The 12,992-nt window shown below is 44.9% G+C and overlaps 1 long non-coding RNA gene across 1 annotated transcript; it reads right to left on the reverse strand.

Moving 5' to 3' along the window:
- Window positions 1-1,512: 1,512 nt before the first annotated feature.
- LOC310700687 lies at window positions 1,513-12,149 on the reverse strand. Its single transcript, XR_014522715.1, has 2 exons — window positions 11,999-12,149; window positions 1,513-2,165 (listed from the first exon to the last, which is right to left on the reverse strand). It is a non-coding gene; the product is annotated as an uncharacterized lncRNA (long non-coding RNA).
- Window positions 12,150-12,992: the final 843 nt, after the last annotated feature.

Raw genomic sequence — 12,992 nt, forward strand, 5'->3', positions numbered from 1 at the left:
CATGTTGGATGGTGTCATCTTAGAATCATAGAATCATAGAATCATAGAGTTGGAAGAGACCACAAGGGCCATCGAGTCCAACCCCCTGCCAAGCAGGAAACACCATCAGAGCACTCCTGACATATGGTTGTCAAGCCTCTGCTTAAAGACCTCCAAAGTAGGAGACTCCACCACACTCCTTGGCAGCAAATTCCACTGTCAAACAGCTCTTACTGTCAGGAAGTTCTTCCTAATGTCTAGGTGGAATCTTCTTTCTTGTAGTTTGGATCCATTGCTCCGTGTCCGCTTCTCTGGAGCAGCAGAAAACAACCTTTCTCCCTCCTCTATGTGACATCCTTTTATATATTTGAACATGGCTATCATATCACCCCTTAACCTCCTCTTCTCCAGGCTAAACATGCCCAGCTCCCTTAGCCGTTCCTCATAAGGCATCGTTTCCAGGCCTTTGACCATTTTGGTTGCCCTCCTCTGGACACGTTCCATTTTGTCAGTGTCCTTCTTGAATTGTGGTGCCCAGTACTCCAGGTGAGGTCTGACCAGAGCAGAATACAGTGGCACTATTACTTCCCTTGATCTAGATGCTATACTCCTATTGATGCAGCCCAGAATTGCATTGGCTTTTTTAGCTGCCGCGTCACACTGTTGGCTCATGTCAAGTTTGTGGTCAACCAAGACTCCAAGATCCTTTTCACATGTACTGCTCTCAAGCCAGGTGTCACCCATCTTGTATTTGTGCCTCTCATTTTTTTTTTGCCCAAGTGCAATACTTTACATTTCTCCCTGTTAAAATTCAACCTGTTTGTTTTTGCCCAGTTCTCTAATCTGTCAAGGTCGTTTTGAAGTGTGATCCTGTCCTCTGGGGTGTTAGCCACCCCTCCCAGTTTGGTGTCATCTGCAAATTTGATCAGGATGCCCTTGAGTCCATCATCCAAGTCGTTGATAAAGATGTTGAATAAGACCAGGCCCAAGACAGAACCCTGTGGCACCCCACTAGTCACTCTTCTCCAGGATGAAGAGGAACCATTGATGAGCACCCTTTGGGTTCGGTCAGTCAGCCAGTTACAAATCCACTGAGTGGTAGCATAGTCAAGACCGCATTTTACCAGCTTCTTAATATCATGGGGCACCTTGTCAAATGCCTTGCTGTTAGCTGCCCTGAGCCCGGCTCTGGCCAGGGAGGGCGGTGTATAAATAAAATTTATTATTTATTATTATTAAACGCTCCAAGATGTCACTGCGAAAAACTGGGACGTGCTCCTGCACAAGTCACATGACCCACGCAAGATTGCAGCTTGAGCTCACACCCCAAAGTTTTTCAGGGCCACAGTGCCCCAAAACCGGATGTCCCAATTTAATTGGGGCAGTTGAGAGGTATGATATCTCGTTCTTTCTTTTGCAGGTAGGCAGGATTAATTTATCCCGTGTGTGTGTGTGACCTCAGAGTAGCTGCTTATCTATTATGCAAATGGTGTTGTTTAGATGCTTGCAATTATAGGGATTCTACAACTTCCATAAGAAAAATCCCCCACTGCTTTGAGCTGCAGAGGTTTCTTCTGCCTTCGACATTTAACCTGAGCAAAGCAAAGCCTGAATGTAGAATTGGACAGACGTGCACATAGGTTCCTGCAACGTGTTCTTGGTCTTCTGATGGTTTGTGACTTTGTAAGATCATTTTCAGAGCCGGGATGATTTCTGAGCAAATGACAAGTGAGCGGAAGGAGTGAGTGGATTGGCATGAGTACCCAAGAGGGCTTTGAGTCTGCGAGGCAGCCGGTTTTTAACTTTCCTCTCTGCTTTGTCCCTTTGACACTTGCAATAAAATGGAGCATCCTCTTTCCTCCCCCTGCCCTCCCCATCTCTGCTGTTTATTTCCATCTGTCAGTCAGCCAATCAATCACTCCCACTCTGTCCCTTGGAAACATATGCATCAACTTGCATAACCCGGTGGTGTTAAATAATTAAGCTGTAGCACATAGTAAAAGCTAAAAAAAAAAAGAAATATGCAAGATGCATCTTACAGCTGGAGGATAAGATCATTTGGCAACATTGGAGGAGATCAAATATCTGGCATGAGCAGAAGGAGGCTCAGGATGAGCTGATATCCACTGCGATGGCTATGGCCTCTTTGGAATAGTCATTTCTCAATCTTCCTAGATGGCTTCTTCCTATGAAAGGTCAGCATTAAAGAGCTCTCTGGGTCCCCCCCCTCCTGTTTTCTTATGAAAGCACTTCGGATGTGAAGAAATTGTCATTCATTTTTTTGTTTCTTTTTAAGAAAAGGAATAAAATAACAGCAGGAATCATACTATAGTATAGTGGTACCTCGGGTTAAGTACTTAATTCATTCTGGAGGTCCGTTCTTAACCTGAAACAGTTCTTAACCTGAGGTACCACTTTAGCTAGTGGGGCCTCCTGCTGCCACTGCGCCGCCGGAGCACGGTTTCTGTTCTCATTTTGAAGCAAAGTTCTTAACCCAAGGTACTATTTCTGGGTTAGCGGAGTCTGTAACCTGAAGCATATGTAACCTGAAGCGTATGTAATCCAAGGTACCACTGTAATCTGAATCTATTGGTCCATCCATCTATCGATCCCTATTCAGGTGATGAAAAAAATGTGTGAATAAAATGTCACATAATGTGTGAATAAATACAGACTCCGCAATCAGCCTTCTTTATGGTCCAGCTCTCACTTCCATACATCACTGCTAGGCAAACCATAGCTTTAACTATACGGACCTTTGTCAGCAAGGTGATGTCTCTGCTTTTTAAGCAGATCATGGATCACTGCCTTGTCATGGCAAAGGGGCTTGAATAACTCAGAGAAGCTATGAGCTATGCCATGCAGGGCCACCCAAGACGGACAGGTCATAGTGGAGAGTTTTGACCAAACGTGATCCACCTGGAGCAGGAACTGGCAAGCCACTCCAGTATCCCTGCCAAGAAAACTCCATGGACAAAGACAACAGGCATATAAAAGATACTCTGCAGTATCTTGCGGAATTTCGCCAAAATCTTGCCGGAATCGGCACGGATGCCAGCACCGCTTCCCCACCAGTGGGGATTTGAACCACAGTCTCCCAGCTCCTAGTCAGACATTCTCACCACTGCACTGTAGTGGCTCTCTTTCCCGAGGGAGAAAATGGAAAGGCAGGTAACAGAAGTGTAGAATACAAACGGGTCAAAGGAACAGCAGCAACCTCAGAAAGTGCTTCTCTGCTTCTTCTTCTTCTGCAGCTTTCTTCAGCTGCTGGTGGAGTCTGGAAGGCGGAAGGTGAGGGAGGGCCCAGTGGCAGCTGGTCGAATGGACTAATAAGGGCATAATGCGTTTTGTGTGCCAGCCCAGCACTGGGAACTGAAATTGATATGTAGAACAATAAAGGGCTATAACAACCTGTCAGGGACCTGTTTCCACAGCTCCACACTTAATAACTGAAATAAAACAATGTTATTAGGTACTTGGTTACATTAAGCATCTTGATACAATGCTTATTTTTTCTTTACTGATGTGGTGACTGGCTGGGTTGCCATACCTTGGTCAGGTTAAAAAAGGGCAACCCAGGTATGAGGTGATCTGCATAACACCGGATAGTCTTGAGCAAACTGATTTTGGAAAAGCAGGAGGTAGGCAAAGGGTGGATCTTGTTGTTAGTTATTCCATAGATGCTCTTATGTTCTCGTGGTTTTATCCTGACAACAGCCCTGCAAGGTTGGCCAATATTACTATTTCCCTATCACAGTTAGGAAGTGAAAGGTTTAGTGAAGGCATGGGGAACCTTTGGCCTTCCAGATGTTACTGATCTACAATTTCCACCATCCCTGGCCCATTGGATCAACATCTGTAAGGCTAAGGGTTCTCTACACCCCATTTAAGTATTAGTGGCTTGCCCAAAGCCTTTGTTCTCTAGAGGACTTTTTAGCTGCCTTCCTCCCTGGACCCCATTTTTCAAACTTAAGGGCATGGCAAGCATTATCATTCACAGCCTTAGTTTACATGTAGCTTAACATAGGTCAATTTATTTTGAAATCACTTTTTTATGGCTCTATTGAACTATTTGCCACATTATTTATACGTTAATGCGATGGATCCCTCCGGATATCCCACCGTCTAATAAATAATGTGACAAATCATTAAGCAAGGTGATAAAAATCAAGCCATTTAAAAATACTTCAACCTGTGTTGCCTTCATGTAAAATGAGCTCCAGGGGCCTATCACAAAGATGTACACATTCAGAACTTGGCGAAACTTGGCTCATTGAGTAAAACAGACCAGAGAAGCCGATGGCATGAGCTATGGGAAGGGTTTTTTTGGTTAAAGAAGCACGATCGCATAAGGGCCGAATCCCATGGTTGACTCCCAAAGCCCTGAGGTTGGAAAACAGGGTTTCCTAGTGCTGGCAAAGGGCTCTGTCAGGAAACTGACATCAGAGCAACAGGAGAAGGAGAGGCTCTCCGATTCTGCAGGAGAAGGTACCAGCAGCAGGGGGAGATGCAGCTTGATAGAGGGGGAAGGAAATCAGTGTAACACCAAGGATCCAGGAGAGCAAATGGGGGAAGAGGGGGAAGGGCTCCGGGATTCTTCCTTGGACATCAGTGAGGGGAGCACTGGTCCTCCACTACCCATGCCCTCCCTGCACAGAAGACTCCCGCGCAATGAGAGGAGGAGACGATTGGGTGTCAAACAGCTTTTATGCTGGAAAAGGTTTAAGAAACGCCCACAGACAGATTCTGCTAGCGACTGAGGCAGCCACGCTGAGATGGGCTGTGCAGTCAAGACGGTTTAACCCAGGCAGTTAAGCTCCCAAACGGGGACAGTTTACGCACGAGTAACTCCAAACCACTACAGGTTCGTAGTGTGGTGGTGTTATATACTGTGGGGGAAGAAGCACACAGGCAGGTCTCATGTCATCTAGCCAATTTGGAGATTCTTGCAGGCACTCTTATGTAATTAATGACGGTTCATCCATCTCTATTTTTGTTACTGCAGCTGTGGCATTCTGCCCCTGCTCCCAATATTAAGAATGCTGTTTGTCCAGGGATAGAAGGGAAGGGGAAGCTGATATCTTCACCAGAGGGTGGGAAAGGTAAAAGTAAAGGACCCCTGGATGGCTAAATCCAGTCAAATGTGACTATGGAGTTGTGGCGCTCATCTTGCTTTCAGGCTGAGGGAGCCGCCGTTTGTCCACAGACAGCTTTCCAGGTCATGTGACCAGCATGACTAAACCACTTCTGGTGCGACGGAGACCAGAGCACATGGAAATGCTGTTTACCTTCCCGCCGGAGCGGTACCTATTTATCTACTTGCACTGGTGTGCTTTTGAACTGCTAGGTTGGCAGGAGCTGGGACAGAGCATCGGGAGCTCACCCCGTCGCGGGGATTCAAACTGCCGACCTTCCGATTGGCGAGCCCAAGAGGCTCAGTGGTTTAGACCACAGCGCCACCTGCACTCGGGATGCAACAGCACTCTCTCTGCTTGTGATTTCCGGCAACTGGCATTCAGAGGCATGTTGCTTGCAACAGTGCAAGTAGAACCTAGCCACTGTCCATTTCTCATTTTCCAAATTTTTCATTCTCCATGTTTCCATGTCACTTGGCAATCTTTTTTAAAAAGTCCTCCTGAAAATTCACCCACATTTTACTGCAAATTTCTCCTAAATTACATGTTTGTAAAGGCATGTTTGGAGACTCAGGCCTGGATAAGTGGTAGAAGAAGATGCAAGGTGTGTGTGTAACCATTGAACAATTCCTCCTGACAAAGGGATCAAAACACATTGGGAACTATTTCTGAATTACAGTTTTTCCTCATGCTCTTGAAGTGTCCCAGTTGTCAGTTTGGCTTTCCTCCGCTGCTTGAAATGTTCATTGAAAAGGAACTAGTTTGAGTTCATCCCTTACCAAAACAAACTATGAGTTCACGTTCATGCAAATGAACATTTTAGTTCATAAGAAGTTTATCCTTTCAATAAAAAATGAAAAACCAGTATTCGGAATGGTACAATCTGCTGTGTCAAAGTATAGGGTTTAAAAGTAAACAAGGGGCCACACACAAGTAATAAGATGTCTGACAGACAGACTGTCAACAAGTGAAACTTCCCCCATAGTTGTGTTTCCATACTATAAAAGGCTTCACCTGTTCAAATTGTGCCAGCCAGGCACCGTCCTGTGGCCCTTTGGCTGTTGTTGGACTACAGCTCCCATAATCCCTGAGCATTGGCCAGTCTGGTTGGGACTGATGGGAGTTGGAGTCCAATACCTTGAGGACCACAGGTCCCCTGCTCCCGCTAATGGTTTTTAAATGAGCTCTGTAAACTCTTTGTTCCAAACTTTGTTCAAGTTGTATTTACGCTGGTGATTTACTGCTGCTGGGTTTAAAAATAAATAAATCTGCTTCTTGTTTTACATGTATGTTGTTTTATGGCGCTACTGTGTTATGTGCTATTGCTTTAATTCCTTTTCAGCATACGAATGTGTTTTAGATTATGTTTTTCTAATTTCACGGCCTGTTATTTGAATGGTTTTAATATTGTGTGCCGCTTTGGCAAAGGCGACCTAATTTTTTTGAAAATAAATCAAATGCTAGTAAATAACATAGCTGTCAACGTTTCCCTTTTTTAAAGGGAAATTCCCTTATTCTGAATAGGATTCCTCGCAAGAAAAGGGAAAGGTTGACAGCTATGGTAAATAACCCCAACATCTAAGGACATAACTAAAGATGTTACCAACAAACATGGAGCCACCACTGTTCCCAGATTTGTTCTCTCAGGTAAAGTGTGGTTCAGGGGTCAGCAACCTTTTTCAGCTGTGGGCTGGTCCACTGTCCCTCAGACCATGTGGTGGGCTGGACTGTATTTTGGGGGGAAAATAATGAATGAATTCCTATGCCCCACAAATAACCCAGAGATGCATTTTAAATTAAAGGACACATTCTACTCATGTAAAAACATGCTGATTCCTGGACCATCCGTGGGCCGGATTGAGAAGGCGATTGGGCTGCATCCGGCCCCCAGGCCTTAGGTTGCCTACCCCTGGTGTGGTTCTGTACAGTGGCGTAGCGTGGGGGGTACAGGGGGGGTTAGGGGGGTTAATCCACGGGTTAGGGGGCGCAAATCCATGGGTTAGGGGGCGCAAATTACTTGCCTTGCCCCAGGTGCTGACAACCCACGCTACGCCACTGGTTCTGTATAAGGTAACATTTGATGTGACATAATCACTCTGTGTGTTCTCCATCCCCTGCCTCACATAATTGGCTGCTGGCACCAACCCACATAGGTAATGCTTTGGTTAGGAACTTTACCTCTTAGTCTGGCCCTCAGGACTCTCCCCAGACCACATCCACTCCCGAGCCACACCTCCTCTAGCCACACGCCTCACCAACCCTGATTTGCACTCTTGCCGTGTGTTTTTGCTTACCTGGATTGTGTCCTGGAGCTCTGATCATGCCTCTTCCACATCTAGATGGAGGGTGGAAAAGGGTGTGTGAGTGTGGGTAGAAACTAGCCTACCATATTTCTATTTCTATTATTTCAATTTATATACCATCCTTTATCAAAAGATCCCAAGGCAGTGTACAACATTAAAAACACATTACAGAACATCATTGATAAAAACACAGTGAAAACATAATAAAAAGCTGACTGACTGACAGCCTAATAATTAAATACAGTGGTACCTCGGGTTACATACGCTTCAGTTACATACACTTCAGGTTACAGACTCTGCTAACCCAGAGAACTTTGCTTCAGGATGAGAACAGAAATCGTGCTCCGGCGGCACAGCCACAGCGGGAGGCCTCATTAGCTAAAGTGGTGCTTCAGGTTAAGAACAGTTTCAGGTTAAGAACAGACCTCCAGAACAAATTAAGTTCTTAACCCAAGGTACCACTATACATTGATACCTCGGTTTTTGAATGACTCAGAAGTCGAATGTTTCGGTTTTCGAATGCCAAAAACCCAAAAGTAACTGCTTCAGTTTTCGAACGCTTTTCAGAAGTTGAAATCTGCCACAGGCTTCTGTATTGAGTTTTCCATAAGTAAATGCTTCTGGAAGTAAATGCTTCAGTTTTCAAATATTTTGGAAGTTGAAGGGTCTTCTAGAACGCATTATGTTTGAAAACCAAGGTAACCGCTGTAGTCATCATAATAGCTCCCCCACACTTTCACTGGTCATAGAGTATATAAACAGCCATTGGGTAAAGAGGAATGTTTTTGTCTGGTGCCTAAAGATATGTAGTGATAGCACCAGGTGAGCCTCTCTGGGGAGAACATTCCACAGTCAGGGAGCCACCACAGAAAAGGCCAGTTCTCTTGTTGACACCCTCTGAACCTCTCTGGGATGGGGGACATAGAAAAAGCCCTCAGATAACAAATGCAGAGTCTGGGTTGGTTCATGTGGGGAGAGGCAATCTTTGAGGTATTGTGGTCTTGAGCCATGTAAGCCTTTATAGGTCAACACCAGCACTTTGAATTGGGCCCAGAAACTAATTGGCAGTCAGTGCAGTTGTGCCAGGATTGGTGCTACATGCTCACATTTATGGCTCCATCCTATTTTCCTTCTGGCTTTACTCACCACTGCCCAGTGGTCCCCAAAACATTGCTCAGAATGGAATATGGCCCTCAGATTAAAGAAGTTCCCCACCTCTAAGTTTGATGAACAGACAGTTATTAACCTAAACAATGGTAGAGAGTGTAGGGTATGAAACACAGAGCAGTCAAATACAACATTCCTGGAGTGGACATGTTTAGACATGAAGAGGGATGTTTGTCCAGACAGTAGATAAACTTCCTGTTTCCTCCTGTGCTGGGACAAACTTCCTCAACATGTGGCCAGAGGTGGCCGTGACCTCACCTCTGCAGGTAACAAAAGCACAGGACTGGCCACCACATCTCTCTCTTCTCCACTTTGCTTTCATAGAAGAAGCATCAACCCGAGATGCTCTCTTCCAGCCAAGAGAGGATAAATGAACTATCTCCTTATGGGATAAATTCCAGGTGTATAGATTTTGTAACTTAAGTCTGCCTTCTGGGATCCATCTGTGAACAGAATGAGTGAGTAAACTACAGTGGTACCTTGGGTTACATACGCTTCAGGTTATATACACTTCAGGTTACAGACTCCGCTAACCCAGAAATAGTACCTCGGGTTAAGAACTTTGCTTCAGGATGAGAACAGAACTCGAGCTCCAACGGCGCGGCGGCAGCGGGAGGCCCCATTAGCTAAAGTGGTGCTTCAGATTAAGAACAGTTTCAGGTTAAGAACGGACTTCCAGAATGAATTAAGTACTTAACCCGAGGTACCACTGTATTTTATACTTTTATACAAGACTGTGTTGTGTCTATTCTTTTTAAGAGGGAATAAAAGGGGAATGACCAGGAAATTTACTTTAGAGGCTTAAACAAGCCTGGCAAACCTATTCGCTGTGTAAGTTTAAAAAGGGGAATGTTACTCTAACGCAAGTTGGAAAGGATATAATTAAACAATATATCCTCTCCTGCCTCCCTGAACATTCCCACGGAGAGCACCTCATTTTAGTACCCACCAAAATTCAGAGGTTTCCCACCTGAAAGGCCAAAGACAAAAGCACTTCATCCCAAATCTCCCCATCATTTGAGCTGAACTTCCCTTAGGTAAAGGGACCCCTGACCATTAGGTCCAGTTGTGATCGACTCTGGGGCTGCGGTGCTCATCTCACTTTATTGGCCGAGGGAGCCAGCGTACAGCTTCCGGGTCATGTGGCCAGCATGACTAAGCCGCTTCTGATTAACCAGAGAAGCGCACGGAAATGCCATTTATCTTCCCGCTGGAGCGGTACCTATTTACCTACTTGCACTTTGATGTGCTTTTGACCTGCTAGGTTGGCAGGAGCAGGGACTAAGCAACAGGAGCTCACCCCGTTGCGGGGATTCGAACTGCCGACCTTCTGATCGGCAAGTCCTAGGCTCTGTGGTTTAACCCACAGTGCCACCTGCATCCCTTTTTCCTTGGGTAGGAAAGTTTTAACCCAACCGTGAAATTCCACACATGCATGGAGGAATGTGGGCTGTCCTCACACTTGCAATGATCTTCCACTTCCCTCCATTTTCAGTTTTCATTAAAAGAAAAGCAAGGCATGGCCTTCTTACTTAAAGCGTGATAAGACAGAAGATGGATGGTGGGTGGGGTGGACTCATGCAAGTTGTTTTTGATCCTGCTGTTTGATAAGAAGTAAACCTGCTCCTGGCTTTCAAGATCCAGACTGATTATTACTGTCAAGTATTGGTCATTTAATTAAACTTCATTACAGTTATGTAATAAATGAAACAATTTTAAGCATCCCCGGCTACTCACATTTAGGTTCCCCACCGACTTACAACACACCTTACCTCCCAGAAGTTCTTTATACCTCCTTCTTTGTGTACTAACCCACCTTGAAACATCGAGATCAGGCTGAACGGTCAGGCTTAATTAATTGGTTACATTCAGCAAATTGGCAACAAGCATGTTAAATTATACAAATTGCAGGAGGCCAGTATTTTTTGTCATTTAATCTAATGAAATAATTTTTTTTGATTTATTAGATGCAAATGCCAATCATGGCAAACAGCAAATGGGAACCATTTATTTAAGACCGTGAGATGGAGTCAGTTCTCTGACTTTATGGCCACAGAGTGGGACAAGCAAGGAGGAGGAGCAAGAGGTAGGGGCTGTGGCCAAAAAAAAGGAGGGCGTACATTGCCGAAAAAAGAGGTCAATTTGCATGTGGTAATTTATATGGAAGGACACACATTTTAAAATAAGTATAATAATTTAAAAATAAATGCAAAGCATAATGGAGAAAACACCAAGCGACCAGTAAAACAGGTTTGAAGTCCATACAGTAGTACCTCAGGTGAAGTACTTAATTTGTTCCGGAGGTCCATTCTTAACCTGAAATTGTTCTTACCTGAAGCACCACTTTAGCTAATGGGGCCTCCTGCTGCCTCCAGAGCACGATTTCTGTTCTCATCCTGAAGCAAAGTTCTTAACCTGAAGCACTATTTCTGGGTTAGCGGAGTCTGTAACCTGAAGCGTATGTAACCTGAAGCATATGTAACCCGAGGTACCACTGTATTGTGATATTGGTTTCACAGGTTTTGACCTGGCAATACATCACAAATCATGAGGTGTGTGAGGGCTGGGCGATATATCACCCAAAACCAGTTTCAAGTCCATATCATGATATTACCGGTAATTTAATAATTGTTGACCTGGAAATATATTGTGGACCAATCTCTCTCTCTCTCTCTGTGTGTGTGTGTGCTATGCAAAAATCACAATGTGTGAAAAACTGAAACCAGCCAATACATAGCTCCATCTACATAGCTCCATCCTTATTTCAGACATGGTGATATATCAGTACAGTGGTACCTCGCATTAAGTACTTAATTCGTTCTGGAGGTCCGTACTTAACCTGAAACTGTTCTTAACCTGAAGCACCACTTTAGGTAATGGGGCCTCTCGCTGCTGCCGCGCCGCCGGAGCACGATTTCTGTTCTCAACCTGAAGCAAAGTTCTTAACCTTAAGCACTATTTCTGGGTTAGCGGAGTCTGTAACCTGAAGCGTATGTAACCTGAGGCACCACTGTATATCATGATGTTTAGCTGGTGATATGTCATGAAGAGTGCCGGTTTTACGTATAAGCTAAACAAGCTATAGCTTAGGACCCCACTCTCTTGGGAGCCCCCCAAAAAATTAAAGGAAAAACAAAAGACTGGATGTACATTTCAAAAAAACCCAAAACAAATAAAAAAAAACCTGCATACAGCAACAGTGTTTTGTGTTGTGTAGGCTCCTACGATGTAAGTCATGGGCCCCGCCTGCTAGCCTGCTCCCTAAAATGTCACATATAAAGGGCCCCATGACCTTCAGTAGCTTAGGGCCTCATCAAACCTAAATCTGCCCTGATCATGAAGTTGAAAACCAGATATTGCCCAGCCCTAGTGACCAGTTCTGCCTGCACCTTCTGCTCACCAGGCGCTACTCACTGTTGGTGGGATCCTGATCTCCTTTTTTTAATGGTTCTTTATCTCTAAACCAGACTCAGACTGGATAAATAGCTCTCCAACAGAGGACACCTTCAGAGAACTGTTCTCTGATAGTCCATCAAAACAGGTGGCTGTCCTTTTCAAAGCAGGACACCTGGCTATCCTAGCAACAGGACTCGCCAAGAGTCATAAAGAATTGGTGGGATATGTCACCATGTTATGTCACAATGTTACTGAAGGGGGGGGGCATGAAGGCAAGTGGCCCCAGCCACTCACTTAAGCAGAAAGGTGGGGAGCTTACATCATTTAAAAGCTGTTGTAAACAAAATCTTCCCTTTTCCCCTTATGGGATATCCAAGAGCCTATATAGAGTCCTTATGTAGGTTCCCTATTGGTAGGAGAAAATAATGGAGGCCAACCAGAGAATATTGAGAAGCAAAGCAGCTAGTAAGCTTGATCTTTATTAAAACTGTTGCAACAGGGTGCTCCCCTCATACACAGGAGGACGGAGGAGGACCCCGAAAAAAGGTATGCCTGCCCTTATATAGACATTTTAAATTCCCTGCCCTAGAGCTCAAGACCACCCCTCCATACATCATACATACATCACAGAAGGGATGTAACTCAAGACCACCCCCCACAAACATCATACCTACATCACAGAAAAGGCGGTCTACAACAGAAATTTGAGTGTTGTTTTTCCTGTCTGGCAGGTTTTCTGATAATGCCTTATCTGATTGCCTGGTGATTACAGTGGTGCCTCGCAAGACGAAAAGAATCCGTTCTGTGATTCTCTTCGTCTAGCGGTTTTTTCGTCTTGCGAAGCAAGCCCATTGACGGATTAGCGCTATTAGCGCTATTAGCGGCTTATCTGCTGATCGGATCAGCTGATAAGCGGCTTAGAGGCTTAGGAAAAAGGGGGGGGGAGGAAAAAAACCAGCAGGAACTCGCAAGACATTGTCGTCTTGCGAAGCAAGCCCATAGGAAATTCGTT

Source organism: Podarcis liolepis (assembly GCF_965112155.1).
Source record: "Podarcis liolepis genome assembly, chromosome: 2".
Lineage (NCBI taxonomy): Eukaryota > Metazoa > Chordata > Lepidosauria > Squamata > Lacertidae > Podarcis > Podarcis liolepis.